Source organism: Callithrix jacchus, chromosome 3 (genome assembly GCF_049354715.1).
Source record: "Callithrix jacchus isolate 240 chromosome 3, calJac240_pri, whole genome shotgun sequence".
Classification (NCBI taxonomy): domain Eukaryota; kingdom Metazoa; phylum Chordata; class Mammalia; order Primates; family Cebidae; genus Callithrix; species Callithrix jacchus.
In genome coordinates, this window is record NC_133504.1 from 121629149 (window position 1) to 121648074 (window position 18926).

Below are 18926 nucleotides of genomic sequence, written 5' to 3' on the forward strand. Positions count from 1 at the left end.
TGGCTTTTAGGCCACCATAAGTAGACATAGCCAGGCCTAAAGCCACCCACTCCTACAATTACCAGTTTTATGACACCATAGATACCTGTTTGTTTTTTCCTTAAACCAGCTGGTGTTGAGTTTCTGCTTTTTGCAACTGAAAGAGCTGTAAGTAATACACAAGGAAACCCCCTCCTGGTTTTTCCTGGTTTGGGAGAAAGTTTAGAGAAGCTTAGCACAGTACCACAAAGGAAGCTTCACGTCGTGTTTTCTCTCTATTATTTCTCTCCTTCCTTCTCCCTCTTACAATTACGCCTACTTTCTTGATCAGATTCTTCCCATGACAAATAGATCCAATGTAGCTCACAACTTTATTTTCTCTCTATATATGAAAAATTCCCACTGTGAGTTATTGAGCTTATATTGCTGTTACTGTGAATATGGCCCCAGAACAGAAAAAATATATCAATCATATTGACTTTACCACTTGTTTAGCACCCCTATACAAAAGTCTGTTAAATGTAATTTTCCTAATCACTGTTTTGACTTTTTAGCAATCACATATCATTGTATTTGTTAACAGCACTGAAGGAAAATGTTTGTTCTTTTGAAAATTCTCATTTTTTGATTTTTTCTTAGTATTCACTAATGTTTCTCTCTTTATATTTTGCCAAAACTTTTAATATGATTGTCAACTTACTGGATTTAAAAAATGCTTTTGGATTGAATATTTGAGACTGAAGCCACTAGTTTATGTCTGAAAATAGAATCAGAGCGACATCTGGTGGCTATTCTAGTTCATTAAACAATCAGTAAAGTAAATTAACTGTAGATAATAAATTGCTTTTCTTTCTTTCTTTCTTTCTTTTTTTTTGAGACAGAGTCTTACTCTGTTGCCCAGGCTGGAGTGCAATGGCACAATCTTGGCTCACTGCAATCTGCCTCCTGGGATCAAGTGATTCTTCTGTAACAGCCTCCTGAGTAGCTGGGATTACAGGCACACACTGCCACGCCCAGCTATTTTTCTTTTCTTTTCTTTTTTTTTTGGATTTTAGAGCAACGGAGTTGCCCAGGCTGTCTCGAACTCCTGAGCTCAGGCAATCTACCCATCTCGGCCACCCAAAGTGCTAGGATTACAAGTGTGAACCACCTTGCCCGGCTTAATAAATTGTTAAATTATAGGTTTGGAAGTTTAGTGTTTCTTAGAGAGAAGGCCTCAGAACAATACCAAATAGACAAAAATCAGTCTTATTTTAAAGTTTGTGCAATCTCTCTAGGCAGCCTTTCACAGGCAAAAAGAATCATGTCTTCATGTATCTCCTTAAGATTAAGGATCAAAGCATGATGTTGACTGATTTAAAAAGAAAATGGCTGGGCACAGTGGTTCTATCCTGTAATCTCAGGACTCTGCCTCAAAAAAAAAAAAAAGAAAGAAAGAAAGCTTAAGGAAAAATTTCCCAACTGATCTTCTCTCACTTCTCAATGCCAGGAAGTGGATTAAATGCTTCCTCTGAAAACAGTTACTTGGAAGAGGAATGAAAGCACAAAAATTAGATTTAAACTAATTGAGATCTACCCACAAGAACTTCTCCTGAAGCACAGGGCTCTGTAGAATGTCATGTTGAATACGGGGGTTCTTGAGAAAGGAGAAAGGGGGAATAGATGCTGAATATGCAATTTACAGCATTTGCTTCACTAAATATCAAAAGTTGGTTGCAAAACTATCAAAGCACAATGAATTCAAATTATCTGGGAATGATCTAAATGCTCTGTGTCTTGAAGGAAGCAGTAGTTTTACAGGTGCATATATATATATATATATATATATGTCAAAACATCACATGGTATACTTTAAATATATACAGTTTATTGAATGGAAATGATAGCTCGATAAAGTTAGTTTTTAAACAACTGAAGGACTTCACGGACAAATGAACGGATAACCCAAATGTAGAATATACATGCAATGAAATGTTATCCAGTCTTAAAAATGAATAAAATCTGTAATCTGTTGAAAGTCAGCCAACACAAGGATTTATAATACTTTTTTATTTAAAAAAATGAATAAAATTCTGATGTATGCTACAACATAGATGAACCCTGAAGACACTATGTTAAATAAGCCAGACACAAAAGGACAAATATTGTATGATTCCATTTATATGAGATACCTACAGTTGTCAAACTGACAGAAAGTGAAAGTAGTATGGTGCTTTTCAGCGGATGAGGGATGAGGAAATAAGGAGTTAGTGTTTAATGGGTACAGCACTTCAGTCTGGAAAAATGAAAACATTCTGGAGGTGGTGGTAATGGTTGCATAACAATATGCCTATGTGAATGCCACGAAATGAAAATAGTTATAAATTTTATGTTATGTATATTTCACCACAATAAGTTTAAAAAGTGCTTGTAAGAGGTTAAAAAAAATGTAAAACATGACACTATGGTTAATCAGATCATTATTCATCACTTAATCATGGCAAGCATGGTTGTAGTGAAAAGTCACAAAACTGCCAGATGCATAATAATATCTGATGGCACATACTTGATATTAGATCCCTGACAGAAGTCATAACTGTTATAGAAGTCATTGTAGTAGGTTATTATTTAAAAACTGGTAGAAGTATATTCATAAACTTACATCATTTACTTCCTAAATAGAAGTGAAAGATCTTAATAAGAATATAACTCAGCAACAGCAATGGTATTGAGATCTAAAACAAAAGATGGTTTATAATAAAGCGTAAGTTGGCTTCAGAGATGATTATGACAATGATCTCAATGGCAGAAATGAGGCCTAGAGGAAAACAGGCAATCTCCCTTTATTAACTATCTGACTTCTATCTGCTACTTCTATTTCTTTTTTCATCAGCCTGTAAAAGAGTTTGTTAATTAAAAAAAAAAAGACTTGCATTTTTAAAAACCCATATCAGTGTTGGGGGAGAGACTGACTTCCAAGGAACACAAAGAACTTCCTAGGGAGACAGAAATCTTGACTGGAGTGTTCATTACTGAGTGTACACATTTTTCAAAACTCATCACTTAAAAGAACACTTAAACTTTCTCTCTAGCTGGGATGTCATTTTCTCCTGCCCTGGGACATTGTCTCCCCTGGCTCCTAGGCCTTTAAATTTAGACATCAGCTTTCCTGGGTTATCAGGATGTAAAGTGCATGTCATGGAATTTAGCCTCCATAATTATGTGAGCCAATTCCTATAATAAGTCTCCCTCCCCCATCTCTCTGTCTATCTGTCTCTCTCCCCACTCTGTAATAAATACCCCCACCTCTGTCTCTATCTCTCTCTCAATTTATATATACATAAAATTCAGGATTTTTCAGAACTTTAGAAGAAACAAACCCACAGATTCAAAAAGCCCAATGAATTACAGACAGAACAGAAAAATAATTATACACTAATACAACACAAAGAAAAGAACTTGCATGTTTTCTTGCTTAATCCATCTGTTTATGTTTTGGTTGCTTACTCATTGATTTTCTTGTTATAAAAAAATGTATTTTGTTTGCTATTGAAGGTTTCAATCATGTTTATACCTCTGCTAATGTTACCTTTATTTAAGCATTCCAAAAACAATTTGTGAATCAAAATGTATATGCTATCAATTTAAATATTTTTCCTTCATAGAAAATAAATGGTTTATCTTATATTACTTCCATTTTCTAAACCCATATCTAAAAAGGCATTTGTTGGTTTTGTCTAGAATCATAAACTATACCATTGTGATAATAATATAAATGATTTTATTAAAGAGTGTTATTCTTTTTTTTTTTTTTTTTGAGACAGAATATTACTGTATCACCCAAGCTGGAACAGAGTGGTGTGACCTTGGCTCACTGCAACCTCCACCTCCTAGGTTCAAGCGATTCTCCTGCCTCCACCTTCTGAATAGCTGGGATTATAGGCACATGCCATCACACCCAGCTAATTTTTTGTATTTTTGGTAGAGATGGGGTTTTGCCATGTTGACCAGGCTGGTCTCGGACTCCTGACCTCAAGTGATCCACCTGCCTCTGCCTCCTAAAGTGCTGGGATTGCAGGCATGAGCCACAGCACCCAGCCTGTTATTCTGCTTTGAAATTTTTATTTTTAAAAGAAAACAGAGGCAGAGTCTCTCTATGTTGCCCCAGCTGGTCTCAAACTCCTGGCCTCAAGCAATCCTCCAGCTTTCCAAGGTGTTGGGATTACAGGCATGAGCCACTAGGCCTGGCTAAGATTGTTGTTCTTTAGCATTCTATTAAATATTTTGTCATCATATTAACAAGAAAAAAACTTTTATTTTTATTATTTCCACACATGAAAAGTACACTAATTGTATTGGAAGTGAAGTATAACTTAATAAAGTTGATTTTTAAAACCCCAATCAGCTCCAAAGAAACATTTCTACTCTTTAAGATGGCATATGAAAAGTCTTCTTTTAAAACTAATTCAAAAGTAGTCTCAAATTAGAAATTACTCACCCTGCCAAGATACATTCCCAGAAATAGAATCACAATTCCTCCTGGAAATGCTGTTCCTCAGAGAGCCACTTGGCTGCTCCCAGTCTCCTTCAAGGTTCTGCTCACACTTGGAGGGGCTCGTCTCTGCTGTTTGTTTGCAAACTGCAACACTGAAACAGCAAAAGAGCTAACATGACTAACTCCATTTTTTTTTTCTTTTTTGAGACTGAGTTTTGCTCTTGTTGCCCAAGCTGGAGTGCAATGGTGTAATCTCCATCTCCCTGCAACCTCTGCCTCCCAGGTTCAAGCAATTCTCCTGCCTCAGCCTCTTAAGTAGCTGGGATTACAGGCATGTACCACCACATCTGGCTAATTTTGTATTTTTAGTAGAGACGGGGTTTCTCCATGTTGGTCAGGCTGGTCTCGAACTCCCAACCTCAGGTGATCCACCTGCCTCGGCCTCCCAAAGTGCTGGGATTATAGGTGTGAGCCACCACACCTAGCTTCCAGTTTTTATTTAAGAGGACTCTACCCATTCCTGCATATGGGCGAGGATATTTTAGAGCACTGAGATGCAATGCAAAAACTGCAATCATGTAATATTGGAAACTAACTCTAGGATTAAAGAAGAAGTGTATGAACAACTATGTTTTGTTAAAGATTTATAGAAACAATGAGATTTGGCTATGTTTACATGAGAGACCATTACCCAAGGACAAAGAAGTTTCACAGACTTCCCCTGGACCCTTGTCGGTGCCTGGATGTCTGTGGTTCCCTGTCACCTAAACATAAAAGACAAGGCAAAATCCTCGCATAATCCTAAAATGGTTCTTTAGAACATTGGTCTGCATCTTCTTGGTTTCCTGGCTCTCCACAGTAAAGTTGCTTTCCTTCCTCCATCTCCTTGTCTCTTGACTTATTGATGTCCTGTGGCAAGAAGAACAAGTTTGGATTCAGTCACAATCCATCCCATGTTTCCTCCTCTCCTTCCCTGCTTCCTTTGTCCCCATGGCATTTACCACCTTCTAGTGTATTAATTCTGTCACAGTGATTATTTACTACCTGTCCCCCACCACTAAAGTGTAAGTTCCATGAGGGCAGGGTTTTGGTTCATTTTGTTCACCAATGTTCCTGGTACACAGCTGGTGCTCAATAAATATTTGTTGATTGAACTCAAGCTTTCTAGTTAAATATATTTCTCTCCTTGTGTGGCTGGTGGGGAGAAGAATGTAAGAACATAACTACATGGTCTTTAATATTTTATGCTCTATGTACTTGCAAAATGTATTAGAGATGATTTGCCCTCCACAATGTATAGTATCACCTTCACAATATATGTTGATGACTTCAATATGTCCAGCTCTATACTGGGCACTGGGGAAAAGTAGTTGCCCAATAAAATGTACAATAGAAGGTTTTAAACCATAGTTAGGAAAGGAAAATATCTATCCCCCAAATCCAGGCTGCTCTGTAATTCTGCTTTAACACTGTATTTAGTTTTGAAGATCTTTGGCAAAAGAAAAGTTTCAAAGTCTAAGTCATGAAGGAAACACAATAGTTAAAGTAATTTCATATAATCTATACCATTTGCTAAATTAAAATACGTGTTTTTTTTCCAAAGGAGCAACCATTTACAAAGCTGGTTGTATTGGGGGAACCACGATTTTTTTTGAACTTAGCAAATAGTGAACTAAATTTTAAGTGACCCTATATGTGCATCATGTATATGATAAAGTTCTACTCTTTGATTTTATAGAATCGTCGTTTTTTCCATTTTTTTTTTTTTTTCAGTTAGGAAAGCCTGTTCTGATATTTCTACAGCTACATTTTTTGCAGAGGAAAATACTAATGCTTTGAAAGTTCAAATGGCTTGTCCAAGCTAGTGCCAAAGCTCAGACCAGGTCTGGGTTCCATGTTCCTGAGGCATCCTTAAATTGACTGAGTCTTAATTGCCTCCTCACAAAGGCCAGCCACCATTTGGATTGGCATTAGAAGGGACACTGGTTCCTTGAGGGCAGAAACTAGAGCTTCTTTGTATCTCCTCAGTGCCCAGCACAGGGTCTAGTGCAGAGTAGGAACCAGTTGAGGAAGACACAACAACCTTGGACCTAGGTGTTGACTCTTAACTAAAGAGCTCTTGGTGACTTGGGCCCTAAATAACTACAACACCCAACCTCTGCTTGTTCAGCCACTCTGCTCAGTCCTCACTGGCCTCTGGGTTGATTTTCAAACACACCAAGCAAATGCCTGAAAGTCTCTGTCTCACAATATCCACACAGATCCCTCCTCCCTGCCCTACAAGTCTCCTTTGAATGTCAGTTTATCAATGAGGCCTTCTCAAGACTACACTATGAAACGTCAACCCCACACTCCCTAACCTCCCAGCTCTGTCTCCACAACACTTATCCCCATCTGGCATATTTGAACTCTATCCATGCATTGCTCATCTTCCTCTACAAGAATGTAAGCACTACAAGGGTAGGGACTTATTGTTCCCTGATTTATTTTCAAAACCTACGAGTAGCATGTGGCAGGTCCCCTGTAAATATGGGTGGAATTAGTGAATAGAAAAGGATTTTGGATCCCTTTCTTGATCTTTTAATTCTTGATTTAAAAAGCTAAGAAGTTGTTTTTAAAACAACATTTTTAAAATGTTGTAAGGTAAAACTGCAGGACACTTCAAAATGCAATGGACTTTATAGTAAAATCGGGGCACAAACTTTTCGTACATATCTGTGGGTGCAGATAATTTCAAACACATCTTTTAATTAAAGACTTTAAAAAGACAAAACCCTTTTTGTGTGTGTCCAGGGTACAAGCACAAAATGAGACACCAATGGTAACCATATATTAGGTATTGAAAATATTTTTAGGTCATTGGAACGCTCATGTTTTGATAGAAAAAGAAAAAAATACACAATTAGAAATTGCTTTTTCTCTAACCACAAAACTTAATTTATTTACCTTTCTATGTAATTCTTATGGTTTCATTTCCTGTTTAATGTTTGAGTCTATAGGTAATCTTAGATCTCTCTGAGCCAATGAATGGATTACAAAGACATGATAAACAATCTTTAATGGCATTTAATCTATTTTTATTAAAATTTGTCATTACATTATGTAATGTAGGACTAATATTTCTTTTTCTTTTCTTTTTTTTTTCTTTGAGACGGAGTTTCGCTCTTGTTACCCAGGCTGGAGTGCAATGGCGCGATCTCATCTCACTGCAACCTCCGCCTCCTGGGTTCTGGCAATTCTCCTCCCTCAGCCTCCTGAGTAGCTGGGACTACAGGCACGCGCCACCATGTCCAGCTAAGTTTTTTTTTTTTTTTTTTTTTTTTTGAGACGGAGTTTTGCTGTTGTTACCCAGACTGGAGTGCAACGGCACGATCTCGGCTCACCGCAACCTCCGCCTCCTGGGTTCTGGCAATTCTCCTCCCTCAGCCTCCTGAGTAGCTGGGACTACAGGCACGCGCCACCATGTCCAGCTAAGTTTTTTTTTTTTTTTTTTTTTTTTTGAGACGGAGTTTTGCTGTTGTTACCCAGACTGGAGTGCAACGGCACGATCTCGGCTCACCGCAACGTCTGCCTCCTGGGTTCAAGCAATTCTCCTGCCTCAGCCTCCCAAGTAGCTGGGACTACAGGTGCGGCCACCATGCCCAACTAATTTTTGTATTTTTAATAGAGATGGGGTTTCGCCTTGTTGACCAGGATGGTCTCGATTTCTGGACCTAGTGATCCACCCACCTCAGCCTCCCAAAGTGCTGGGATTACAGGCTTGAGCCACCCCGCCTGGCCTAATTTTTTGTATTTTTTTTAGTAGAGACGGGGTTTCACCATGTTGACCAGGATGGTCTTGATCTCTTAACATCGTGATCCACCCGCCTCGGCCTCCCAAGGTGCTGGGATTACAGGCGTGAGCCACCACACCCGGCCCAGGACTAGTATTTCTAGTCAATTTATGTATAAGTTATTTTGTCATAGGTGTGCACAATGTGATTGCTAGAATTAAATGCCTCAGCCTGCATCTATCAGACCCTGGCCTTTCTGGATGCCTTCCATTTGATCGATAATTTGGGCAGCACAGAGACGCTGGGTGTGCTTGCAGAAATTGATAAATTCTCTATTAGAGATAACGACAGAGAGTAACTGAAACACAGCGGCGGGAACAAGTCTCCAGAGGCAGAAGTGTCAGCTATGCCGAGAACACGTATGAACTTGAAAAACATTCGGGGACAGAGAAAACAGAGCTGTAAAATGTGAATTCTGTTAACTTGAAATGGTCAAATGGGAATGCCAGGAGTGGGAATGGGGGTGGGGTGGGGGTGTCAGAGGAGGAGGCCCGACGGGCAACGCCAGATTGGGCTTGACTCTTAGTTAAGAGTGCGGGACTGGTGCGGGTCAGTGGGTTATCTGGGAAACCACGGTGGGGACAGCTGCGAGAGTGGCCCAGGGCACTCAGGTGGGGGCAAGAGTAGGGCTAGAGACCAGTTAGGAGGCAGCAGGAGGAGCGGCAGAGGGCGCCGAGTGCAGGCCCGAAGCCAGGGTAGTTTCTTGGACAGGGCTCTAGGATTTGACCCCGGGCTGGGTTCACCCTGCTCCCAGAGGGCGCCGGGGCGGTGATGGGGACTCTGGAGCTCCGTTGCCCCGGCGGAGTCGCAGGCGCGTGCGAGTGGTCCCTACTGGGCAGCGGCCGAGCACAACCCCCTTCTCTCTTACCCCCCACCACGAGGCCTTGCCGAGAGTCCCAACGGTCCCAGAGCGCCACCGCCGCGAGGAGCGACGGGCGCGGGGGAGGGGCGCGGGCAGCTTCCGGCGCCGCCGCCGCCGCCGAGGAGGAGGAGGAGGAGGAGGAGCCGCCGCTGCCGCTGCCGCTGCCGCGGGGCCTAGGGGCGGAGAGTGGGGAGCCGCCGCGTCCCGCCGCCCGGTCGACGCAGGTTGGGCCGCCGTGCCGGCCGGCGCCCCGCGGAGATGCGGCGGGTGTCTTAGGATTAGGTGTTAGTAGCAGGTACAAGCGGGGCGCGGCCCGAGACCGGGATGGTGTGGTTGGGGTGGGGTTCTTATGAGGACCGGGAGGGACTCGTGTTCATTTCTGGAATCTTCCAGTGCTTCGTGTTTGTTTTGCACATGGTAGATGCCCAATAAATTGTTTCTTTACTGGAATGAACTGCTGTTGTTTTCCGGGATCGCCAGACCCCTGGGGACTGTGGCGCTGGAACCTGGACCTCGAAGAACACAGAGGCCTATGCAAAGTGATTTGATTTGTGGGGAAGAGAATCACCAAGTAACCGGCCCCAATGTGACTTTTGACTCCGTGTGTACCGCGCAGTGCAAACAGCGGGAGGAGATGGGGAAGACTTGGTGGTAAAGGGGACAGACAGCCTTGCCTACAAGACGGAATGGTGTTAAACGCTGGCGCAAGGGCCCTTTGAGCTTGAGCCCTGTCTTTAAACCACATGTGGGGGTCAGAGCTTTCCCCCATTAGCAGCCCAATTGAGTTCTGAAAAGTCTCCATCTTTTTCCACAACACTCTGCCCCAGGCCCACTCAGGCTGCTCCAGGTTTTGTTTGTGCCTCATGTTGAACTCCAAGGTCAGGGGAAAGTAGAAGTGAGGGTGGCTGTTGCTCAGATTTTTTGACTGTCGACCAGTTCTTGCTGATTCTCTCAGCAGCAGGCTAAGGGAGACAAAAGGACCAGGGCTTCCACATATCCCAGAGACATGCTAGGTAGGACTGTTTCTCTGTGCGGAAGGTCATTGGGTAGGGGTGGAGGCGTGGTGAGAGAGGTGTGGAGGAGTGGTGAGAGAGGTGTGGTCCTCCTTATCTCTGTACTGTGCTTATTGTTTTTAATCTTAATACGGTTATCTTATTTGTGTCATGTGTGAAATGGTTTCCATGCCATGTAGTTAATATATTTTCCAAAATAAATTGAAGACAGCAATTTATTTGTATGTATTCAAAGCCCTTACTGTTGTTGTGCATTTACAATGAGGACTCAGTGTTATCTAGAAAGTCAGAGCCACTTTAGACCTCCATCATTTATTAAACAGAGCCTCTTGTGATCCACCTGTCCCCCAGCTAGACGGCCCCAAATTATATGGTAGGCTGAATAATGGCCACTCAAATATATCAGATCTAATCCCTGAAACCTGGGAATGTTACCTTATAAGGGAAAAGTGCCTTTGCATATGTAATTAAGTAACTTGAAATGGAGAGATTATCGTTAATTATCTAGGTGGGCCTTAAATGCAAACGCAAAGGTCCTAAGAGAGAGAGAAGCAGATTTGATACAGGCTGGAGAGAAGGTGGTATGACCACAAGGCAGATACTGGAGTGATGTGGCCACAAGTCACCAAATGCTCCAAAAGAGCTAGAAGAGGCAATGAACTGATTCCCTCACAGAGCCTCCAGAGGGAGGAAGGGATCACTGCCAACACCATGCTTTCTTCCCCATGTGACTGATTTCGGACTTCTGGCCTCCAGAATTATGAACAAATAAGTTGCTATTGTTTTAAGCTACTGATAATTAAGTTTGTGATAATTTGTTATGGCAACTGTAGGGAACTAATACATACGACTGTGCTCATAAATCACATAGCATGCTGTACTGATGAATAGTTTACAGGTCGTCAGCTGGAGCGGTAGTAGTGGAGATCACTGTGTATTTATCTGAATCCTGTGAATTCTAAAGAAAGGATTTGAAGGGGGAATTTGGTAAGAAAAGATATTTAAGTGGTACATAGGAAGGGGAGGTAGTCTGGCATTTAAAGCCATTTTTTTTTAAAGAGTATTCCTATTAATATGTAACTATTTGTTCTGGCTAAAGAGAATAAAGGTAATGGCTGGGCACAGTGGCTCACACATGTAATCCCAGCACTTTGGGAAGTCCAGGCAGGCAGATCATGAGGTCAGGAGATCAAGACCATCCTGGCCAAGATGGTGAAACCCCATCTCTACTAAAAAATACAAAATTAGCCAGGCATGGTGGCACGCGCCTGTAGTCCCAGCTACTCAGGAGGCTGCGACAGGAGAATTGCTTGAACCTGGGAGGTGGGAGCTGAGATAATGCCACTACACTCCAGCCTGGGCAACAGAATGAGACTCCGTTTCAGAAAAAAAAAGTGACAAAGGCTTTTTTTTTTAGCTGAATCATAATCGATTATCCATCATGTGTATATCAAGTAAGAGTTGCAGACGCTTGGGGACTGAGGTACAGGCCTGGGGAAAAGAGGGAATGCAGAAGTGCTTCCATGTGTTAAAATATGGCTAAAAGCAACCACTAGTCATCTGGAATAAAAATACTTTGGAGTTTTCAGGGTACAGGAAAATGCAGTGTTTAAATTTAATGATTTACTTCCAGGACCCAGGCAGCTAATTTATACTTCCCACTTTGCTTTATATGGTTTGGCTGTGTCCCTACCCAAATCTCATCTTGAATTGTAGTTCCCACAATTCCCATGTGTTGTGGGAGGGACCCAGTGAAAGATAATTAAATCACAGGGGCAGGTCTTTACTGTACTGTTCTCCTTATAGTGAATAAGCCTCACAAGATCTGATGGTTTCATGAAGGGGAGTTCTCTGCAAAGCTCTCTCTTGCCTGCCATCATGTAAGACTTCCCGTGCTCTTCCTCCATAATTGTGAGGCCTACCCAGCCATGTGGAACTGTGAGTTTATTAAACCTCTTTTTCTTTATGAAGTACCCAGTCTTGGGTATGTCTTTATCAGCAGCATGAAAACAGACTAATACACTCCCCACATCTGCTTTCTTTTCAGACTGCTTTGTGAGGTATAATTTAGATACCATAAAATTCATCTGTTTTAAGTGGACAGTTCAGTGATTTTTAATAAACTTACAGAATTATACCATCAGCACACAATTCCGTTTTAGAACATTTCCATCACCCAAATAAGATCCCTCATAACCATCTGTAGTCAATCCCCATTCCCAACCCCAGCATCATCTACTTTTAATGACTGCCGTACTTCAGAGTTGAGTTTTAGTCCCTTTGTTGGACTACTCCAATGGGTTTATAACTGGCCCAAGCTCCTCCTAGTATATTCTCTACTCAGCCACTAGAGGATCATATGCCGTTAATTAAAATCCTCCAGTGCTTTGTGTTGCCTTTAGAATATAAGCCCCCAAAATCTTCAGTATGTGGTCTTTTCAAGGCCCCATGAACTCTACCTCCTCCAACCGACATATTCTCAGGATAGTTTAGGAAAGGAAGTGATAAGCACAGTGTTCCTTTGAGCATGATATTCAGTTGGAGTCCCCTCATCCCCCACTTAGCTACCCTGCAGCCTCATTAGCCTTCTTCCTTGGCAGGCAGTGAACACTAAGCTCTCCTCATCTTTGGGCCTTTGTGATGGCATTTCCTTTTAAGAAACTACCCCTTGCCTCTGTGATGCTGACTCCTTTTTGTCATTCAGTTCAATGCCACCTCCTTAGAAAGGCCTTCCCTCATCTACCCTAACTAGAGCTGTGTTAGTCTGTTTTCATGCTGCTAAGACATACCTGATAGTGGGGAAAAGAAAGTGGTTTAACTGGACTTACAGTTTCCCATGGCCGGGGAGGCCTCAGAATTGTAGTGGGAGGCAAAAGGCACTTCTTACATGGTGGTGGCAAGAGAAAATGAGGAAGAAGCAAAAGTGGAAAACCCATCAGATCTTGTGAGACTTACTCACTATCATGAAAATAGCATGGGAAACACTGGCCCCCATGATTCCATTTCCTCCCCCTAGGTCCCTCCCACAACACATGGGAACTCTGGGAGATACAATTCAAGTTGAGATTTGGGTGGGGACACAGGCAAATCATATTATTCCACCCTTGGCCCTCCAAATCTCATGTCCTAACATTTCAAAATCAATCATGCCTTCCCAGCAGTCCTCCAAAGTCTTAACTCATTTCAGCATTAACCCAAAAGTCCACCTGAGGCAAGGCAAGTCCCTTTGATCTATGAGCCTGTGAAAGCAAAAGCAAGCTAGTTACTTCCTAAATATGATGGGGGTACAGGTATTGGGTAAATATAGCTGCTCCAAATGGGAGAAATTGGCCAAAACAAAGTGTTTACATGGCCCAAGCAAGTCCAAAATCCAGCAGGGCAGTCAAATTTTAAAGCTTCAAAATGATCTCTTTTGACTCCAAGTCTCACATCCAAGTTACACTGATGCAAGAGGTGGGTTCCTTTGGTCTTGGGCAGCTCCACCCCTGTGGCTTTGCAAGGTGCAGCCTTCCTCCCAGATGCTTTCATGGGGTGGCATTAAGTTTGGCTTTTCAGGCACACAGTGCAGGCTGTTGGTAGATCTCCCATTCTGGGGTCTGGAGGATGGTAACCCTCTTCTCACAACTCCACTAACCAGTGCCTCAGTAGGGACTCTGTGTGGGGGCTCCAACCCCACATTTCCTTTTGGCAGTGGCCTAGCAGAGATTCTCCATAAGGGCTCCACCCCTGCAGCAAACTTTTGCCTGGGCATCCAAACATTTCTACACATCTTCTGAAATCTAGGCAGAGGTTCCCAATCCTCAATTCTCGAGGTCTGTGCACACACAGGCTCAACCCCACATGGAAGCTGCCAGGACTTGGGGCTTCTATCCTCTGAAGCCACAGCCTAAGCTGTACATTGGCCCCTTTTAGCCATGTCTGGAGCAGCTGAGACACAGGGCACCAAGTCCCTAGGTCTAGGTCTCTGACATGGCCTGGAGACATTTTCCCATGGTCTTGGGGATTAACACTAGGCTCCTTGCTACTTACGCAAATTTCTGCAGCTGGCTTGAATTTCTCCCCAGAAAATGGATTTTTCTTTTCTATCACATTTTCCAAACTATTATGCTCTGCTTCCCTTATAAAAGTGAATGCCTTAACAGTACCCAAGTCACCTCTTGAATAGTTTGCTGCTTAGAAATTTCTTCTGCCAGATACTCTAAGTCATCTCTCTCAAGATCAAAGTTCCACAGATCTTTAGAGCAGGGGCAAAATGCTGCCAGTCTCTTTGCTAAAGCATAGCAAGAGTCACCTTTGCTCCAGTTCCCAACAAGTTCCTCATCTCCATCTGAGACCACCTCAGCCTGGACCTTATTGTCCATATCCCTATTGGCATTTTTGGCAAAGCCATTCAACAAGTCTCTAGGAAGATTCAAACTTTCCCACATTTTCCTGTCTTTTTCTGAGCCCTCCAAACTGTTTCAACCTCTGCCTGTTACCCAGTTCCAAAGTTGCTTCCACATTTTCAGGTATCTTTTCAGCAACACCCCACTCTACTGGTACCAGTTTACTGTATTAGTCTGTTTTCACACTGCTGATAGACACATACCCAAGACTGGGAAGAAAAAGAGGTTGAATTGGACTTACAATTCCACATGGCTGGGGAGGCCTCAGAATCATGGCAGGAGGCAAAAGGCACTTCTTACATGACAGCAGCAAGGGAAAACGAGGAAGAAGCAAAAGCGGAAACCCCTGATAAACCCATCAGATCTTGTGAAACTTATTCACTATCATGAGAATAGCACAGGAAAGACTGGCTCTCATGATTCAATTACTTCTTCCTGGGTCCGTCCCACACACATGGGAATTCTGGGAGATACTGTTCAAGTTGAGATTTGGGTGGGGACATAGCCAAACCATATCAGGAGCTTCAACTCCATCTCTCTGTATACCACTATCCTTTGTTGTTTTCTTTATTGTACTTAACAACTCTCCAGAATTATATTTGTGATTATTTTTTCCCTTGGTGCCTTTCTTTCCCCATTGGAATATAAATTCATGAGGGTAGAAACTTGATTGGTTTTGATTTTAGACAGCTCTATCTCTAGTAGTTATGGAAACACTATATTCATTGCAATAACATATTGTAAACTATCAGAATGCCAGCAGCCGTAATTAATAGTTATCAAAGGCTTGCTATGTATGCAAGGCCCTGTGCTAAGTCCTTTCTATGCATAAATTCTTTAGTTGAAACTTGCCACCTTTGATATGGGAAGAGTAAGGGGAGCATGTCCTCCAAATATAGTCCTCTACATTTTTTTTTTCAGAGATATTGGGTATTTTTTTTTTCTTCTCATTAGAATGTTGACTTTCCAAACTGGATCAATGTGCATTGCCACCGCAATAAACCTAAAAGCCGATTTGGAGAGGTTTTTGGCAGGAGAGAAAGGAAGGATAAAAAGAATAGTACAGATAAAAGCAGAGTCCTGAAAGAGCATGACTCACTGAGGCCACAGCAAGTAAGACATCTCCTGGAGCACAGTATGTGTCAGGGGAGTGGCCAGAGAATGAACTGGGAAGTGGGTTAGGCCAGATCTAAAGAGCAAGCCTAAGAGTGCTAGTCTTAGTTCAAACCTTAGTCTTTGAGCAAGACAGCAAGATGGCTCTGGTTTTATAGGAAACTTTTAATGATTTTAAGAAACTAAAGCTAGAAGGATCATTTTGAGATACTTTGTAGTAGGCCTCGCAAGAACTGAAAAAAGCATAAAAGTACAATGGGAGTAAAAGAAACTAAATGGAACGAAATTGCATATTCAAGGATTCTGTCCTTATGACTTGTGACCCCCACCTAAGTATTCTTTACTGAGTTAAAGATATTACAGAGTTAAACTTAACAGAATATGTAGATTAATTGGATATGGAATTTGCATTGACGAAGATATCTGAAACATCCAAGAAAGTAAGTTTAGTGAGGAGATGAAGAGAGCAGATTTGGGATAAGATAAATTTAATATGACTGTAAACATATATGCAGAAATGTTAAAGGAAAAAAACTTAACCAGGAATGGTGGCTCATATATGTAATCCTAGCACTTTGGGAGGCTGGAACAGACAGATCCCATGAGTTCAAGACTTCAAGACCAGCCTGGGCAACATGGCAAAACCCCATTTCTATTAAAAATACAAGAATTAGCCAGCCGTAGTGATGTACGCCTGTAGTCCCAGCTACTTCGGGGGCTGAGGTGGGAGGATCAATTGAGCTACCACTGCACTGCAGCCTGGGTGACAAAGTGAGATCCTGTCTTAAAAAAAAAAGTAAAAACTTTATTAAAATTTATCTAGAACCAAACATTTTAAACAAAGTAGATGAAACTTGCTAGAAGCAGTAGAATTGTTCCTATCTGGCTTTGCTTTTGACTGATGTCACCTGTGAGAAGTCATCATATTTTGGGACAGCTTTTTGCTGGATGTTTTCCATGAGAAATCATAGAATGTCTAAATTGGAAAAGATTTTATGAATTTTCTAGTCCAACACTCTACCCAAGAAAGAATACCAGTGGCAGTTGCCATTTCAGGTGCTTACCCATCCTTATCTTCAATGCCTCTCAAGGAAGCCCTCCATGTATATATATATTCAGGGTGTTATAATCTTTAGACAATTTATCTCCACCTTGAACTAGACTCTGCCTCTCTTTACTCCCATTCATTGGTCTGAATTCTGCACATAGAATATATTCATGTTTTTCTTTCATGTTTTTTTTTTTTTTAGATGCAGTCTCACTCTGTTGCCCAAGCTGGAGTGCAGTGGTGGGATCATGGCTCACTGCAGCCTCAACCTCCTGGGCTCAGGTGATAACTCCCACCATGGCCTCCGGAGGAGCTGGGACTACAGGCATGCACCACTGTGCCCAGCTAATTAAAAAATTTTTTTTGTAAAGACAAGATCTCACTATGTTGCTCAGTTTGGTCTCAAATTCCTAAGCTCAAGCAAGCCTCGCTCCTTGGCCTCCCAAAGTATTGGAATTACAGGCTTATTAATTTTTCAAATATTTTAAAAACTGCTTATATTCCACTCAGCTATTCCAAAAATCTTGGTTGTTTATCATTTCAGTATACCTGCTTAAAGTTTATAGACCTGTTTTGACTCACCAGATAGAAGTTTCTGTACCCAGTTACTTCTCTAACCAAGCACAAGTGATGTTGCCTGGTCAAAAGCATTTCCAAACAGGGAAAAGCAGCTAAAATGGTCAGAAGGTATTTGGCTGGTCTGTTTAAGTTAGTTTGGACTGTACCTGGAGAGAGATCAGGTCTGAGAATATTGATATTAGGTCATATGTGCCTGTAGGTTTACTTGCTACATCATCTTGATAGTGCCAATAAGATCTGTGCCAGTAAAATTAGAATTGGGCCAATAGGGAGCATATAATTAAACACATTTCGTTGTAAAAACATGATTTAGATAAGTGCTATAGGCTATTTTTTTTTCTTTGAGATAGAATGTCGTTCTGTCACCTAGGCTGGAGTGTAGTGGCACAATTTTGGCTCACTACAACCTCTGCCTCCTAGGTTCAAGCAATTCTCCTGCCTTGGCCTCCCCATAGCTGGGATTACAGACACACACCACCATGCCCAGCTAATTTTTGTATTTTTAGTAGATGAGGTTTCCCCATGTTTATCTGGAACTCCTGACCTCAAGTGATCTGCCCATCTCAGTTTCCCAGAGTGCTGGGATAACAGGCGTGAGCCACTGCCTTTAGCTGCTATAGGCTATTAAAAAATTTTTTTTTGTAGGGGCAAAGTCTTACTGTGTTGCCTAGGCTGATCTTGAACTTCTAGCCTCAAGCAATCTTCCTATCTCAGCCTCCCAAAGTGTTGGGATTACAGGTATTAGCCACCATGCCTGGCCTGCTGTAGGCTACTAAAGTGTATTTTCACATAAAAGGAAAAAATAATTTGGCATTTCTTGTTGTCATTGTTATATGTGTGTGTTTTAGATATTGTCAAGATCCTAAGTGATGAATTTTAAACATGAATTTGTAAATTGAACTTTTGAAATAACAAATTTCAGTAAATGAAATATATATAAACGAGCAGATTTTAAATATTTTGTTTTTCAGGTGTTAATAGAATAAGTGAAAATAAGAATATCCAGAAGTTAAGGTAACCTTTGTTTTACTTCTAGTTATATTTAAGAATTGCGAACATATACAACTGATAGACTATTTTATCTGTATCTGCATCTAATTTATTTTAGAAAACTTGAAGCCTTGAACCTGATGGATGCTTAGGGCAGAATAACCTACAATATAAAAGCTGCAAGGGCTTTATCTTGGTGGTTTTCAGACTATGTTCAGTAGAGCCCTCTGTATTCCATAGAAGTGTCTCTGGGGTGGAGAGGAGGGTGGGGTTGGGGCTCAGAAGATTTAAAGAAACATTTCCACTGCTTAAAAAGGATTTGAAAAACACACACAACTGTAATTTCATTTAGTAAGGATGGAAATTGAGACTCAGAGATATGAAAGGGTCTGCCCGTGCTCTCACAGTTAACCGATGATAGAATTAAGTTTCCTGATTCTAAGTTCTGTGCTTCTTCCAAATTGCCTCCCTACTAGATGATATTATGTATGGGTGAAATGTGATCTTAAATAGCTTAATTCCATATTACATTATAACAGTCCCTGTGTTTAGTCAATGCAGATTAAACTCACTTTCTGTTAGTGGGCCTGTAAGAAACTTAATATAGCTCTTTAGTATGGGAAAGTGAATTGATATACATATGCTGCTTA

At 41.5% G+C, this 18926-nt stretch overlaps 2 protein-coding genes across 25 annotated transcripts in view; one reads left to right on the forward strand and one right to left on the reverse strand.

The window, feature by feature from the left end:
• SHROOM3 (shroom family member 3) overlaps positions 1–9216 on the reverse strand; it is a 371721-nt gene extending 362505 nt beyond the window's left edge. For both annotated transcript variants that reach the window (XM_078367044.1, XM_035293492.3), the window contains exons 1-2: positions 9155–9216; positions 4457–4605 (exon numbers count right to left, since the gene is read on the reverse strand). The gene's annotated coding sequence lies outside the window, so the exon portion shown is untranslated. The remainder of the gene's footprint in view (positions 1–4456; positions 4606–9154) is intronic.
• CCDC158 (coiled-coil domain containing 158) overlaps positions 7954–18926 on the forward strand; it is a 130090-nt gene continuing 119117 nt past the window's right edge. For 18 of the 23 annotated variants that reach the window (XR_001910607.4, XR_013533069.1, XR_004740862.3 and 15 more), the window contains exons 1-2: positions 9276–9443; positions 18258–18300. The gene's annotated coding sequence lies outside the window, so the exon portion shown is untranslated. Of the gene's footprint in view, positions 8080–8563; positions 8695–9275; positions 9444–18257; positions 18301–18926 lie in introns of those variants that run through there. The other 5 variants (XM_035293494.3, XM_078367046.1, XM_035293496.3 and 2 more) reach the window with 3 other exon arrangements.